Here is a 10,994-nt window from a genome sequence, read left to right as displayed (position 1 = left end):
TGATCTGTCTGTCTGTAAGACCGTCCGTTAGTTAAGAATCCTTTCTCTCAGGAACGGCTACACTTTTCATGTTGAAATTCATCTCACGTACTAAGGCCTTTGGTCCTTTGGTGTTATACAAAATTGAAATATCTAAGTAAATACAGTCAAAAGACACGGCCATTATGTCTCATATTTTGATGCTCACACACTCATTCATCAAAAATGTGCGCCCCCGGTAGCTGAGTGGTAAGAACTGTGTTGCATTGTGTGTATATATATATATATTGTTAGTTTGTGCAATAAAGATTATCGCACTAAAAAAGGAGGTATATATATATATATATATATATATATATATATATATATATATATATATACCTCCTTTTTTGGTGCGATAATATATATATATATATTAAAAAAAGTGGTCAGCGCAAAAAAACGGGTCAGCGTGACAGAATGTCATTCCTAAGGGCCCGGGTTCGATTCACGACTGGATCGGAGATTTTCTCCGCTCAGGGGTTGGGTGTTGTGTTGTCCTAATCCCCATCGACGCGCCAGTCGCCGAAGTGGCGTCAAATCGAAAGACTTGCACCCGGCGAACGGTCTACCCGACGGGAGGCCCTAGTCACATGACACTTACATTTTATTCGTCAAAAATTGTAGGATAACGTCGTTTTTTCTGTTTTCCGTCGTTCCTTAGTTGCTTCAAAATTCATAGAGGTATGTTCTGGCTATGCAACTATGTGAAAGTAAGTTTAGCTATTGCCACATGCGTTTCACTTCTTTTATTTGTGAAGCATCTTCAGTGGCCTGTAAGACATCACTTACATCAGTGATGTGTTATAACAAATGTGAGTGAAAAAACGCCGAAATCGATCAGCCGGAGCATGCAGACTAATGAACACATATCCAGGACCACACATAGAGGCTAACAGCAATGGAAATCGTATGTAACACCGAACGATAGTTTGATCTCACGAGATTTGTGCTGCAAAAGTTGATTCTAATTTGAAAAACAAGACAAAACATGACAAAATGTAACATAGTGACATACTGTAATTACTACATAATACATTTATTATATGTATAAAAAGAAACACGTCTTATAGGCCATTGAAGATGCTTCACAAGTAAAAGAAGCGAAACGCGTATGACAGTAAACAAAGTGCCTTTCATTTAGTTGCATAGGCGAAACATACTTCCATGAACCTATAGGATACTTCCCGTTGGCCTGGGATCACGCGTTTTGGCTAAAAACAATTTTTCACCGTACAAACAAAGAAAAAAATACGAAAACAGTTAATTTCTTTCTATAACACACGAAAAAAATTTTACTCTCTTCATTTCTTATGCGACGTCCACATTGATATCAATACAGTCAGGAGTTCTCCATTCAGTCTGACCGAGTCGCAACAGTAAAAGTCAAACATCAGGCATGGAATGACTTTATTGCTCATATGACGCGTTTCGGAATTTATCCATCATCATATATCCAGGTTCGATTACTGCACGTAGATATGGCGTTTAAAATTGTATGTGATGAAGGATAAATTCCTAAACGCGCCAAATGAGCAATAAAGTCATTCCTTGTCTGATTTTTTACTTTTACCACTGCGACCCAGTCAGCCTGAATTGAGAAGTGTCGATTATTATAACAATGATCGCCTGTCTTCTGCCTGACTTTATGTCACATTTATATTATTGAAACTAAAACATTCTCGAAAATTTTGGAATCCTTAGGAGCGACATCTTGGCAGTATCAATGTCGATCACAGGTAAAAATGCTCGAGATCCTCGATTTCCGTCATGAATGAACTGTCTGTGTACATAGGTAAGTTTGTACGGAAACCTCAGTGCGCGAGTCGTACTGGGAGCAGACTTTTTTTTACGTAAATTTAATCTGGCAACGCTATTCATATGCTATTTTAAGCTGATGAGGAGATACTGGAGATAACTAGGGAAAAAAGAAATTTAAGTCACAATTAGACTAAAAGAAGGTATAGCACATGTCCTGATGAAATGTTATGTTATGAATCAATAAAAAGTAGCCCCCAATTTTAATTAACGCCTGAAAATATTGTAAATAAATTTTACGTGCGTAAATAAATTTTTATATTAATTGAAAGAAACGATGTACTAATGAGACGGTGTATTTTTAATTATTCATGAAATATTTTGTAATAAAATTATCTATGAATTAAAATGCGTAAAGAAACCTCTGTCAAGCAGAGCGTAGTAAGTACCTTCGTTTATCTAGACATATAAGAAAGCCGAACACGGTCCTCTCTCTCCCTCTCCCTCTCTTTTGGCCTTCACTGTCGAGATAAGCTGTGTGTCACTTGTACACTTTTGTGGAATAATTATATTGATTTGATGTTAAGTAGCCGTGTTTCATTTAAAGATCCCTTTCCTTGGTATTCTTGTTATATGTGATTTTATTACGTATTTTTGAAGTCCAGTTTCAGGATGCATCGAACAGAAGTTGCTGGCGCATTGTTTACTGGCCACGGCCGAACACTGTTAGTGTTCATTCACCGTTAAATCCATCAGATTATAATTTATGCGTCCCTGTGATCATTTTTACCGAACTTTTTCTCTCAGAATCCGGGCAATGTTATTACGCGAACCGCGTAACATTCATATCGATCATTGGCCTCCAGACAATGTCATCTGCCAATGCACTCGCCGGTCTGAAGTAATGACGATTCTGAAAGGCTGAGTTCAGCTTAATTATAATTAGGAGTAAAATTTTTCTATGACACGTTTCGTCATTTCAATCGTACTGCCTCCAACAAAGCAAGAAGCGTTGATGCAGTGTTCTCAACCAGTACTTAACAATTATTCAATGCTTTCTTGAAAGTCATGTTTACTGGCAGGGATAAAATCCGTTAACATCCCACTTAATTGATTAATTCGTATTTATCTAACAAATAGTAATAATATACTGTAAGGTGCCAGGACATGGGCAGTTACACGTTAGCTTACTACATTAGTATTAATAACAAAGGGACTGGCAAGGGCATCAGACCATGACTCTATTGAATTATGATAAATATGTGGCACTGGTTCGAATGGTTCAAATGGCTCTGAGCACTATGGGACTTAACTTCTAAGGCTATCAGTCCCCTAGAACTTAGAACTACTTAAACCTAACTAACCTAAGGACATCACACACATTCATGCCCGAGGCAGGACTCGAACCTGCGACCGTAGCGGTCGCGCGGTTCCAGACTGTGGTGCCTAGAACCGCTCGGTCACTACGGCCGGCCGTGAGGGACTCTCGAGCAGTATTCCCTGCATGTCTGCATGATTGAGCCGCTAACTTAAAGCGTTGGTGAAAAGTGTCGGAAGTTGAGAATTGTGGAATATAAAGTCTGCAGATGGCCCTTAGGTCGCCGGGCCGCCGTGGGCCGCAGGTAGCGGTCACCGGAAACGCGGGACAATACGGCGCTTTTGGGGATAGCCCGGCATCCGGAGCCACCTGTGCTGGGCGACACGTGGCGAATACCGGAATTTCGTTTGCCTAGGGGCGATATAACATACTCGATCATTGGATAGATCTCAGAAATGCCGTTGAAGGGATTTCGGCGGTCATAGAGCGTTCGACATTGGCCGAAACTGAGTATTCTTCCGCCGCGCTTCCGAACGCTTGGGAGACGGGAAATTGTGGAGAGAGAGGAGTTCGCCTTCAGCCATGGAGCGGTACGGACTTGGAGACGGCGTCTTGGCCATCGTCTTCGAAGGGAAATATACGGTCTGTATCGCAGCACTGCACCAACGCGTGTTCCGTGCAGAGTTCTACGGTTAGAGCTCTTTGTGTGCTCAGAAGCGAGATATTCACCAACGCTCAATCACTTCCAACAACTGACCTAATATTCTCGATCTGGTAGTTATCCTTGCGAGGTGTCGAGTATTTATCAACGTAGCTGCCGGTAATAGGGGCGCGTAATTGCAAATTGTTAATGTGCCATTCTCAGGAGTGTGTGGATGCACAAAGAAATTCCCCTTTTTTTTGTAAATTTTGTCAGTTGTGGGGGATATTAAATTAAAATGCCAGTATTACAATCGAATTATCGACTTCATTGTAGCTAGCATTTGCTCCTGTCCCAGTAAGCTTTACATGTACTCTAGTCACTGCACAGCTTTCCCAGACGGGAAGGAAAGAAGGTTTGCGGTCTTCTATGTCAGCGACGGACAAATAAGGTTACAATACAAATATCTTATCTTACTTTTTATTATTTTTTTATTGATAAACGTTACACTGAGCCATGAAGGTATCGTAGCAAATTAAGCAGGTTCAAATTCGTATAGGTTGCAGCAGTTATGCAGAGATGGATCGACTTGCACAAGATAGAATAATGAGTAGTCTTCGGGCTGAAGACCACAACAGCAGCGGGACAGTAATGAATGAAAGCGTGTATAAAACACGTTAGCAGTTCCGCCTCCGGGCCGAAAGCAGCAAGAGGTCTTGTGACAGCCAGAGCGAGAGCACCAGCAGCAGCGAGTACTGTTTGTATAAAGCGTTTATTTTGCATTTTGTTTACGACCTTCCACTAAGGAAGGGATTCTATTTGTGTTTATCTGCTCTGCATAGTAACTAACAGTTCTTGATAAAACTTTACGTAGTTTTCGTGTTAGATTTCTTAGTGTTTTCTTGATCGTTTAGAACAGAAAGCGCCCTAAAACCGTCTTTTGTTTGTTTCGCGGCCGTTAGCCACTAGTCACTTGAATCAGCAGTTGTCTTGTGACAGCCAGAGCGAGAGCACCAGCAGCAGCGAGTACTGTTTGTATAAAGCGTTTATTTTGCATTTTGTTTACGACCTTCCACTAAGGAAGGGATTCTATTTGTGTTTATCTGCTCTGCATAGTAACTAACAGTTCTTGATAAAACTTTACGTAGTTTTCGTGTTAGATTTCTTAGTGTTTCCTTGATCGTTTAGAACAGAAAGCGCCCTAAAACCGTCTTTTGTTTGTTTCGCGGCCGTTAGCCACTAGTCACTTGAATCAGCAGTTGTCTTGTGACAGCCAGAGCGAGAGCACCAGCAGCAGCGAGTACTGTTTGTATAAAGCGTTTTTGTACTTATTTGCTGCGCTTAGCTTTTAAATAGTTTTTCTGGGAAAACCTAGCGTAGTTTTCGCGTCTCGTATTTCAGTGAGTGTTTCTTGATTATCAGAGTAGCCCATCAGAAGATTATCTTGGGAATTTGTCACCGTATAGAGTAGGGTAAACATAGTCATGTGTAGGGACTGTGGTTGTTGTGAGCGGACGCAAGGAGAATTGGCCACTCTTCGGGGGCAGGTGGAGGCTTTATCTGTTAGGCTCATCGAGCTCGAGGCGCAGGCGTCGGCTCGTAGTGGCGTTGGGGCAACTGTGGTGAGACCTATGCCTACTTCGGTGGCCTTGGAATCACATGGAACCCCTGATGTCGCTGCGTCTTCCGGCAGTGAGCATCTTACCGGTCAGCCATCACTCCAGGGTGAATGGCGGACAGTGGTGGGCTCGCGCGTGCCTGGCCGAAAGGCGAAGGTGGGATCTGGCCGCGTGGCAGCTGCCTTACCCCTTTCCAACAGGTACGGGGTGCTTCCTAGTGGTGATGACATCGTTTCCGAGCCACCACAGGATGCCTCGCCTGTTGGGCCAGTGGCCGATTCTCCGGCAAGGTCCCGACAGTCACAGAGGGCGGGCCTATTAGTTATAGGGAGCTCCAACGTTAGGCGGGTTATGGAGCCCCTTAGGAAAATAGCGGGTAGGTCGGGGAAGAATGCCAGTGTGCACTCGGTGTGCTTGCCGGGGGGTCTCGTCCGTAATGTGGAGGAGGCCCTTCCGGCAGCTATTGAACGCACTGGGTGTGACCGGCTGCAGATAGTAGCACATGTCGGAACGAATGACGCCTGCCGCTTGGGTTCTGAGGCCATCCTTGGTTCCTTCCGGCGGCTGGCTGATTTGGTGAAGACAACCAGCATCGCACGCGGAGTGCAAGCTGAGCTTAATATCTGCAGCATAGTGCCCAGAGTCGATCGCGGTCCTCTGGTTTGGAGCCGTGTGGAGGGTCTAAACCAGAGGCTCAGACGACTCTGCGACTATAATGGTTGCAAATTCATCGACCTCCGTTATTGGGTGGAGAACTGTAGGGCCCCCCTAGACAGGTCAGGCGTGCACTACACACCGGAAGCAGCTACTAGGGTAGCAGAGTACGTGTGGCGTGCACACGGGGGTTTTTTAGGTTAGAGGGACCCCCCCCCCTTGGGCGAAACGATAAAATACCTGACGGCTTACCAGAGAGGACATTATCATCGTTGATAAAGAACGTCCGTCCTCAGAGACCAAAAACAGGAAAAGTCAACATAATATTGGTAAACTGCAGGAGTATCCAGGGCAAGGTTCCTGAATTAGTATCTCTTATTGAAGGAAATAGTGCGCATATAGTATTAGGAACGGAAAGTTGGTTAAAACCGGAAGTGAACAGTAACGAAATCCTAGACACAGAATGGAATATATACCGCAAGGATAGGATAAACGCCAATGGTGGAGGAGTATTTATAGCAGTAAAGAATGCAATAATATCCAGTGAAGTTATTAGCGAATGCGAATGTGAAATAATCTGGGTTAAGTTAAGTATCAAAGGTGGGTCAGATATGATAGTCGGATGCTTCTATAGACCACCTGCATCAGCAACCGTAGTAGTTGAGCGCCTCAGAGAGAACCTGCAGAACGTCGTGAAGAAGTTTCGTGATCATACTATTGTAATAGGGGGAGACTTCAATCTACCAGGTATAGAATGGGATAGTCACACAATCAGAACTGGAGCCAGGGACAGAGACTCTTGTGACATTATCCTGACTGCCTTGTCCGAGAATTACTTCGAGCAGATAGTTAGAGAACCAACTCGTGAAGCTAACGTTTTAGACCTCATAGCAACAAATAGACCGGAACTTTTCGACTCCGTGAATGTAGAAGAGGGTATCAGTGATCATAAGTCAGTGGTTGCATCAATGACTACAAGTGTAATAAGAAATGCCAAGAAAGGAAGGAAAATATATTTGCTTAACAAGAGTGATAGGGCACAAATCGCAGAATATCTGAGTGACCACCATCAAACGTTCATTTCTGAGGAAGAGGATGTGGAACAAAAATGGAAAAAATTCAGGAACATCGTCCAGTACGCCTTAGATAAGTTCGTACCGACTAAGGTCCAAAGCGTGGGGAAAGATCCACCGTGGTATAACAATCATGTACGAAAGGTACTACGGAAACAAAGAAAGCTTCATCATAGGTTTAAGAGTAGTCGAATCATAGCTGATAAGGAAAAGCTGAACGAAGCGAAAAAGAGCGTAAAGAGAGCAATGAGAGAAGCATTCAACGAATTCGAACATAAAACATTGGCAAACAATCTAAACAAGAACCCTAAAAAGTTTTGGTCATATGTAAAATCGGTAAGCGGATCTAAATCCCCTATTCAGTCACTCGTTGACCACGATGGCACCGAAACAGAGGACGACCGAAGAAAGGCAGAAATACTGAATTCAGTGTTCCGAAACTGTTTCACTGCGGAAAATCGTAACACGGTCCCTGACTTCAGCCGTCGCACGGACGCCAAAATGGAAAATATTGAAATAAACGATATCGGAATTGAAAAACAACTGCTATCACTTAGTAGCGGAAAAGCATCCGGACCAGACGAGATACCCTTAAGATTCTACAGTGATTATGCTAAAGAACTTGCCCCCTTTCTATCAGCAATTTATCGTAGATCGCTGGAAGAACGTAAAGTACCTAGCGACTGGAAGAAAGCGCAGGTCGTTCCCATTTTCAAGAAGGGTCATAAATCAGATGCGAATAATTATAGGCCTATTTCGCTTACGTCAATCTGTTGTAGAATAATGGAACATGTTTTGTGTTCTCGTATTATGACGTTCTTAGATAATAGAAATCTCCTTCATCATAACCAACATGGATTCCGCAAACAGAGATCATGTGAAACTCAGCTCGCCCTATTTGCCCAAGAAATTCACAGTGCCGTAGACACTGGCGAGCAGATTGATGCCGTATTCCTGGACTTCAGGAAGGCATTTGATACGGTTCCGCACTTACGTTTAGTGAAAAAAATACGAGCTTACGGAATATCGGACCAGGTTTGTGATTGGATTCAGGATTTCCTAGAAGAAAGAACACAACATGTCATTCTTAACGGTTCAAAATCTGCGGATGTAGAGGTAATTTCGGGAGTACCGCATGGAAGCGTGATAGGACCTTTATTGTTTACAATACACATAAATGACTTAGTTGACAACATCGGTAGCTCCGTGAGGCTATTTGCAGATGACACGGTTGTCTACAAGAAAGTAGCAACATCAGAAGACTCGTACGTACTCCAGGAGGACCTGCAGAGGATTAATGCATGGTGCGACAGCTGGCAGCTTTCCCTAAACGTAGATAAATGTAATATAATGCGCATACATAGGGGCAGAAATCCATTCCAGTACGATTATGCCATAGGTGGTAAATCATTGGAAGCGGTAACGGCCGTAAAATACTTAGGAGTTACTATCCGGAGCGATCTGAAGTGGAATGATCACATAAAACAAATAGTGGGAAAAGCAGGCGCCAGGTTGAGATTCATAGGAAGAATTCTAAGAAAATGTGACTCATCGACGAAAGAAGTAGCTTACAAAACGCTTGTTCGTCCGATTCTTGAGTATTGCTCATCAGTATGGGACCCTTACCAGGTTGGATTAATAGAAGAGATAGACATGATCCAGCGAAAAGCAGCGCGATTCGTCATGGGGACATTTAGTCAGCGCGAGAGCGTTACGGAGCTGCTGAACAAGCTCCAGTGGCGGACACTTCAAGAAAGGCGTTACGCAATACGGAGAGGTTTATTATCGAAATTACGAGAGAGCAAATTCCGGGAAGAGATGGGCAACATATTACTACCGCCCACATATATCTCGCGTAATGATCACAACGAAAAGATCCGAGAAATTAGAGCAAATACGGAGACTTACAAGCAGTCGTTCTTCCCACGTACAATTCGTGAATGGAACAGGGAAGGGGGGATCAGATAGTGGTACAATAAGTACCCTCCGCCACACACCGTAAGGTGGCTCGCGGAGTATAGATGTAGATGTAGATGTAGAGGGATTTCCGAAGTGCAGAGGAGGCAGAATCGAACGACTAGGGACTGGGGGCCCTCTCGCGCATCTCCGAGCCTCGTTCATCTTTGGCCACGCGGTGCCGAAGCCAGCCGCGGAGAACAACACGTAGCGGATATGGCGGCCACGCTAAAGCCATTAAGTGCCGCGTCCCGCATAGAGCCGTCGCGGTTTCAGCCGAGCCCATTCATCCGGCGGGTCAGTTTACGCTCCTGCTTTAAATGGCGCTTACGGGGAAACCCACATACTCGCTACTCCAGGTAAACTGGCGCCTAATGAGCCCGCACACCAGTGCGCACCACTCACTGGTTGTCGTTCCGGCAGCCATTCGACGGGCAGGCTTCTGAAGTCTGCGCCTTGCCGTCTTCAGACGACTACTTCACACGTTTACCATTTCCTCCCCGACTTATGCTTCAGGATCTTGCACACGTTCAATATTTATTGACGAAACTAGTTTTTCTAACCTTCAAAATACTTAAGCGACCTCACACCATCTACAATATTGACAAAAATTGGCAGCTGACAACGTGGGTCTACAAGGTTAAGATGTGGATCACACAAGAAAGTGAGTGCCGCAATTGTATTGGCTATATTTTACAAAATGCGTAACACCGGTTTCGGTTCTGAAAATCATCAACGGCAGCTGTACAACATACGAAAGAGGACACTGTGACAATGCCAAACGAAATGATAAAAAAATAAAAACCGTTAAATCGATCGAAATACGAAAATTATCACAGATGTATCACATGTCTTACGTAAGTTGACATACATCACCACAGAAAACCATAAATGCCAAGAAAAATCAAAAACTGTGAGAAGTTTAAAATATGATGGCACATTGACAAAAGGACAACGTGTTACGTACAGCAATGCAAGGCAAAGAGCTTCAACGTCAAAGATGACAGTCTTGACTGAATCCAAAGAAGTTACCATTAAATACTTCAGCAATAATCAAATTACAAAACTGAAATATTGAATTATTGTTTTATCGTTTTCTGTGATAACTTATGTCAAAGTCACGGGTTCCGAGCTAGATGCCGTGTTTCTTGACTTCCGCAAGGCGTTTTATACCGTTCCCCACAGTCGTTTAATGAGCGAAGTAAGAGCATATGGACTATCAGACGAATTGTGTGATTGGATTGAAGAGTTCCTAGATAACAGAACACAGCATTCTCAATGGAGAGAAGTCTTCCGAAGTAAGAGTGATTTCAGGTATGCCGCAGGGGGTGTGCCGCTATTCACAATATATATAAATGACCTTGTGGATAACATCGGAAGCTCACTGAGGCTTTTTGCAGATGATGCTGTAGTATATCGAGAGGTTGTAACAATGGAAAATTGTACTGAAATGCAGGAGGATCTGCAACGAATTGGCGCATGGTGCAGAGAATGGCAATTGAATCTCAATGTAGACAAGTGTAATGTGCTGCGAATACATAGAAAGAAAGATCCTTTATCATTTAACTACAATAAAGCAGGTCAGCAACTGGAAGCAGTTAATTCCATAAATTATCTGGGAGTAGGCATTAGGACTGATTTAAAATGGAGTGACCATATAAAATTAATCGTGGGTAAAGCAGATGCCAGACTGAGATTCATTGGAAGAATCCTAAGGAAATGCAGTCCGAAAACAAAGGAAGTAGGTTACAGTACACTTGTTCGCCCACTGCTTGAATACTGCTCACCAGTGTGGGACCCGTACCAGATACAGTTGATGGAAGATCCAACGGAGAGCAGCGCACTTCGTTACAGGATCATTTAGTAATCGCGAAATCGTTACGGAGATGGTAGATAAACTCCAGTGGAAGATTCTGCAAGAGAGACGCTCAGTAGCTCGGTACGGGCTTTTGTTGAAG

Source organism: Schistocerca americana, chromosome 6 (genome assembly GCF_021461395.2).
Source record: "Schistocerca americana isolate TAMUIC-IGC-003095 chromosome 6, iqSchAmer2.1, whole genome shotgun sequence".
Classification (NCBI taxonomy): domain Eukaryota; kingdom Metazoa; phylum Arthropoda; class Insecta; order Orthoptera; family Acrididae; genus Schistocerca; species Schistocerca americana.
Note: the sequence above shows the minus strand (reverse complement) of the source record.